The sequence below is a fragment of the Gossypium hirsutum genome, chromosome A05 (assembly GCF_007990345.1).
Source record: "Gossypium hirsutum isolate 1008001.06 chromosome A05, Gossypium_hirsutum_v2.1, whole genome shotgun sequence".
Classification (NCBI taxonomy): domain Eukaryota; kingdom Viridiplantae; phylum Streptophyta; class Magnoliopsida; order Malvales; family Malvaceae; genus Gossypium; species Gossypium hirsutum.
The window spans coordinates 106,503,578-106,509,778 of record NC_053428.1 but is presented as its reverse complement, the minus strand read 5'-3'; the positions used below and the strand labels follow the sequence as shown (position 1 = coordinate 106,509,778).

General features: G+C 32.2%; 1 long non-coding RNA gene across 2 annotated transcripts; it reads left to right on the top strand.

Moving 5' to 3' along the window:
• Window positions 1-1,314: 1,314 nt before the first annotated feature.
• Window positions 1,315-4,279, top strand: LOC121229652 (uncharacterized). Of its 2 annotated transcripts, XR_005927561.1 has the most exons (3): window positions 1,320-1,735; window positions 2,066-3,321; window positions 3,607-4,279. It is a non-coding gene; the product is annotated as an uncharacterized lncRNA (long non-coding RNA). The 2 variants fall into 2 exon arrangements; XR_005927560.1 differs by lacking the exon at window positions 3,607-4,279 and having other exon boundaries at window positions 1,315-1,735; window positions 2,066-2,436.
• Window positions 4,280-6,201: the final 1,922 nt, after the last annotated feature.

The following is a 6,201-nucleotide window of genomic DNA, read 5'->3' as shown; positions in this document are numbered from 1 at the left end:
GATTTGTTAGCTTGTTGTAGAAGTAGGAGTTGTTATCTTGTTAGTAGGAGTAACAATTTGAATTTTTTGTTAAAGTTGTTACTTGGGACTTGTATATAAGGACTGCTTTGTTAATTAATTAAATCATCCCTTTCATTCATAATTGTTTTATGCTTCAATTAGTTCTTTGCTAAACCAACACTAGTGTCGTAACCATTTTTTGGAAAACGGGAATCGACTTGGATTTTGAAAACGAAAACGAATAGAGGACTCGCCACGAATCCTTTTTTGATGAGGTGTGATCGGATCACCTAAAATTAATCATTTTAATAAAAGTTAAGATTTACTAAAACGATAATTTTTGGTCTACAAAAACCAGAAAATGGGTTCGGGAGTCGGTTACGTACGAGGAAGGATTAGCACCCTCGATACGCCCAAAATTGGTACCTAGTTGATTAATTAGTGTCTTAGTATCGAAAATTTAAAAACTCGAAATAATTTAAAATACGATCCTTCTTTGTATTAACGCTAATTTAAAAATGATTGAATAAATTAAACAGATGTTAAGGACTTTCTTATCTCGAAGTAATAAAATATCACGCCCAGTAAGTTAGGACGCGGCATCTCGAACTTTGAGAATGAGCTTGCCTTTATTTAAAATGCACGTATTTTAGCTTATAAAAATGGTATTTGATTATTTAGAGTAAAAGAGAGAAATCGAAATCTAGTAAGTTAGGGCACGTTTTCTCGAATTCTCGAACATCGATTATTGCCTTTATTTTAAAATCAATTCTTATTTCGAAGCAACTAAATGTCATACCCTAGAATAAGCATTTTTCAAAACTCGCATTGTGATTTCTTAAAAGAATATTTCGTTATTTAGGTAAAATGAAGAATCGAAACCTAGTAAGTTAGGGCACGATCGTCTCGAATTACCAAATACGAAATATCACTTTTATGAAAGAATTATTTTAAGGTATCGGAAAAAAAAAACATGATGCGATTTATAGTAAAATATAAAAGCAAATTATGATGCTAATACGTAATAATAAGCATGGCAATGTCAATCATAATAATACGAGCAATTATGAAAGGTGAAATAATAACAATGCTAGTAAACAAGCACATGAGGAAAATGAAATGATCGAATACATAAGTAAATTAATAAATAAATAAATAAAGAAAATGACAAAATAAAATGACAATGATAACGAAAACGATATAAAAGTATATATATGTATTAAAGTACACACATAATAATAGAAGTAATAAGAAATATAGAAATATATATAAAATAATAGTAGTACAATATTAAAAGATACATATAAACGACATCGCTGGAGGGAGGACCAAATCGCAAAACACGATAAACTTTAGGGCTAATTTAAAAGAAATGAAAACTTGATTGCGAAACATATAAAAAGCAGAAGGACCCCACGCGAATTAGACCATCATACAAAAACCTGCGGATCCTTTAGCGGGTCGGGTCGCCTGCGCTGGTCGAGGGCCAAACGGCGCCATTTTGAAGTCTCCGAAATTCCCATGAAACTACGTCGTTTTCTACCTCTATATAAACTAATTTTTTTTAAAAAAATTCATTCTTCCTTTCTGCTTTAAAAAAAATCACTTTCTTTCTTTCATTTTCTCTGTGTAGGCGCTCTTGGTTCGGTCAGGGTTTCAGCGAGCTGCCATCGCCCTCCGCCACGTCTCCGTCGTCGGCGACCGCCAAAACTCCCCCTTTTTTTTACGTTTTAAAGTATATATCTTTTCTTTTGTACATATTGCCTATTCACACATATATGGGTATAAAATAGATCGATTGGCCATGAAATATCAACGAAAAAGAATTAAAAAATAAAACTAACCACCTTAGGACTACGGCTTCTGTTTCTGAGGGCTTTTGGTTTATTTTGATGCTTTTTCTCTTATTTCTTGAGGGCTCATAATGCTGTTTTTTGCTTGAATCTATGTTCTCTTTTGTATTTGAAAAATGTCCGAAATTACAATGGTTTTAGATTCGGCCTTAAATAGTCGTTTACATGCCTCCCTTTTCTACTTTCTGTCCTTTCTTTATTAATGCTTGCAGGTGCAACTTGGGGCGGTGGCACAGTGGCTGTGCTGCAGGCGTCGGTGGTGGATGGGACAGGGGCGGCAGCAGCTGATTAGGCTAGGGTTTTTTTAATTTTTTGTTTTGATTTCGGGCTGATGTTAGGTATTGGGCTATGTGGGTAGGCTTTGTTGGGTTTTAGGCTTAGTGGGTTTAGTGGGTTTTGGGCTAGGGGCCAAACGGGCCTGTACAACTAGTTTTCAGAAAAAGACAGTCTGGCTGGTTAACCATGCTGAAGTTTCTTGTGCCAGTTGAATTTAGCAGCAAGCGGTGCTAACTGCTAATCATACTTCAGTTGTTTCTTGTAATGCGCAAGCAGTATCAGTGAATGAATCATATTTGTTTTGGTATCTTCAATTTTAACATAGTTATATTAACAATTTAGAACTGCAGGAACATTTCTTTAGGTCACATGGTAGGATTGGAGCCGATTTCTATGTATGACTTGGCCCTTATGTTTGAGGCAGCTGAAACAACAGCTGTCTTACTTTTTATCTTTTGATTCGTGAATAAATTAAATTAATATAAAGACGGGTGATTAAGAGTAGGCCAGAAAACAAAGATGGTTGATTAAGAATGATTTGTTAATGACTAAAGGATATGGTCGTTGCAGCAACGTTCTATGCATCCTCCTTGTTTGTCAGTAATTTGATCTGTTCAGTTTCTTGAGTTACCTCTAAAATTGCAACAAAATGTAGTCGAATGGCTTCTGTCAGTTGCATTTGCGGTAACTCTGATAATCCTTTATTAAATCATGGAACTTTATCAGTCTGTGTTGCTTTCCTATAATACCAGACACAACAAACTGCTTGAAGGATCAAACATCATTTTGTCACTTTGATTTATTTTATGGCATACTCAGATGTATACATGAACAAAGTATTCATATACTAATTTCGACTAGTTAGCTTCGTATTTATAATTATTATATAGGGTTATGTTTGGTATTCTTATGATATTTAGATTTAGGGAATAACTTAAATATTTATTTTAGTTTCTAGGAGTTTTTGAAATTGAGATGTTGGGATTATAGATAATGGAGATTTTCATATGTGGGCTATCAGAGTTGGGTTTTTTTTCTTCTTTATTTCTCCCTAAGTTCATCTATTTCCTGCCTTCTGTTTTTATTTGATTCTCCAGTTTCTCTCTTTCCTCTCCTGTTCTTTATTAGCGTACTTCACGTTTTTGAGGTTCCATGAAATTACCATGGGTGAAGAAATCCAAAAGTTCTAAAGGTACTTTGAACATTTGACTTTCTTTTTTCTGCAATTGTTAGCTCAAAATGTTCCCTCAAGAAAATCCTTTAACCATTAACTTAAGCAGGATCGTTAATCGAAAATGAGTCATGGAATTCATATCCAAAGCCACAATGAGTCATTTTAAGATTTTCTGATATTGGAGAGAACACCTTATTCCCTTTGTCACGGTCATTATCTTTATTGACACGAAATGAAATTACTGTTTTTCTTTCCCTGAATTATTTGGGTAAACTGAATTGGCCTGCTTTGCATACTATGTAGACCTGAGTCTTATGATAGAAGAGGAAATCAATCTGATCCAAATGAGGCAGGATTGTTTATGAATAGAAAATCTCAAGATGCTGCGGTTGGTGCTCTTGTACGGATGCTGAAGAAAGCCCCTCCACTTCTCCAAGACATCCCGAGTTCGATTAACTTTTCAGAAGCCTCGAGGCCAGAAATGTAGACTAACAACATCCAAGAGCAAAAGCAGAACACACAGGCTGTGACCGTGGAAAATAATGCTTCTTCAATTATTCCATCTTCCAGGCTTGTCGCATCAATGACAACGGCAGATGCATTAGAGGAACTTAGGAGTTACAAAGAGATGAAAAACTTGTTGCTTAGTGAAGGTGGTAAGTCTTGCATATCTGCCAATTTAACCCCTGGGGCTAAACATTCTGGCAAAGGTACATGAGAATGATCAACTTATGTGATCTTGGTATATTTGCACATATGTACAACGCTATGGTTTGAAAGACTACTACTACATGCTATTACAGTTGAAGCCATTTTCCTCTTTTTGTGATCATAGGAGTATGTATATATATAATATAAGTTTTTGGTTAAGATTTATGTTAACAACAGAAGGGTTATCTGTTGGCCCCGAAAACTTTGTAAAAAGCACTTTTGTCTCTAATCATACATAACATAATTGCACATAATTTTAGATGTTGGCTAAAGGTGGCGCACGCTCTGATATACAGGCTTGCTGATGCTGTCGTTTCTATTATTTTGCTTTTCTCCTTTGTTTCCCCTCCTGCATATAGATTTTCAGTAGAATGAAGCTTGAGTTTCTAATACAAATGTGTTTAATACGGATATATTTTCCTGTTTTAGAAGGCTTTTTTTTTAAGTTATATTTGAAGTATCATAACCTGATATATTTGGAAGATTATAATTATATAGGTATAGTGATTTATTTGACCCTCTAATATTATAATAATAATAAAAGATATTTTAGCTTTCTATTTAATTTTTCATCTTTTTTAACTTTTTAATTTAAGTTTTAATGTTTATTAATTTTATTGTTGTAATATACACATAGTTTGCCACATAGATGACATGTCATCATTTAATTAATTTTTTAAATTTTAAAAATTCATAAAAATTATAAATTATTTTTAAAATTATAAAAATTTAACTAAATGTTGACATCATGGACGAATCTAGGGGAGTTGGTAGGGACTTGGTCTCCCTTAAAATGGAAATTTTTTCATTTAAATCTTTCAAAACTTTTAAATTTTTAAATTAGTAAAAGTAAAATTGTACTTTGGTCCTCCCTAAAAATGATAATTTTTTTATTTAATCTTTTAAAAATTATAAAAATATAAGTTATTCAAATGGTGCAATTGTATTTTTACTATAGTAAAAATTATAATTTAATTTCGACTCTTTAAAAAATATTTTTGGCTTCACCTTTGGTTGACATGTCATCCATGTGGCAATTCATATGTGTCATATTAGTAAAGTTAATAAATATTAATTTTACATTCATTTTGAAGGGATTAAAAGAGATGAAAAATTAAAATAATATTTTTTTATAAATTTGAAGCGATAAAAAAAATCATTATACATTAAATGAAGCCCTTGTCTGAATGCATGTTGCATTGATCCCATTCCTTTGTCAATTAATTTGCCATTTTCAAATCTCTTGATATCCTTTATAAATGTTATTAAGTTCCAAATGAAAATATATATATTTTTACTATCTAATATCTGAGCCAAAGAAAAAAGATTGTATGATACAGTGATTCCACGTCATCCTTATCCCTTTTCAATAAAAGAATGACAAATCAGATTTTTTCTTTTAATTTTCAACTTTTTCCTCCTAAAAATATTCAAATCTAACTAAAAGTACTAAAAGTCGAAAGAAAAAAAGTCAATTTCTATTTTCCTATTAGAAAGTGATAAGAATTAGGGAAAATTATAATTTCGTGCAATCCCTCCTCTTGGGCCAAAATATTAACATTATCTTTGAAAATTCCCGCCGTAAGGTTTCTCCTTTTTGCATGAGATAATGCCTCATGGGCCACAAATAATGTCTCTTGTTGCATGTCTTCGAGCTACACTGTTTTACCGAATGAGAACAGTCGCTCTTGATGCTATTCTTTGCTCCAGCTCGGCCTCAATTCTTTCCAAATGGGTAAGACTACTCTCACAATCCGCAAGTCCCAAAGGAAATAATGATCACATATTTCTTTTTGCCTTATTTCATGTAAATTACCAACGTCACTATTGAAATGTGTAGGTGGACTTGACCAAGACTTTTCTTCGCAAGTGGAGTGCAAGGCCAAATGTGTTAGGTTTCTTTCTATTTCATCGGAATGGTTTCTTCTTTGGTAAATTAATATTTGGGTCAACTAATTTTTAAAAGGTAAATAATTGTAATAATGTTAATGAAATCTCGTATTTTGGTTACTCGTTCATTAATTTTTATTAATCCCTCAATAAAATGATGTCATGACATGTTAACTCTCAACAACAATTCTATAAATAATACAAAAAAATATCAAAAATTTATTTATAAATCTTCAAAATCATAATTTATTTTTTAAAATTATAAAAACTAATTTTTTGAAATCATAAATTCCTTAA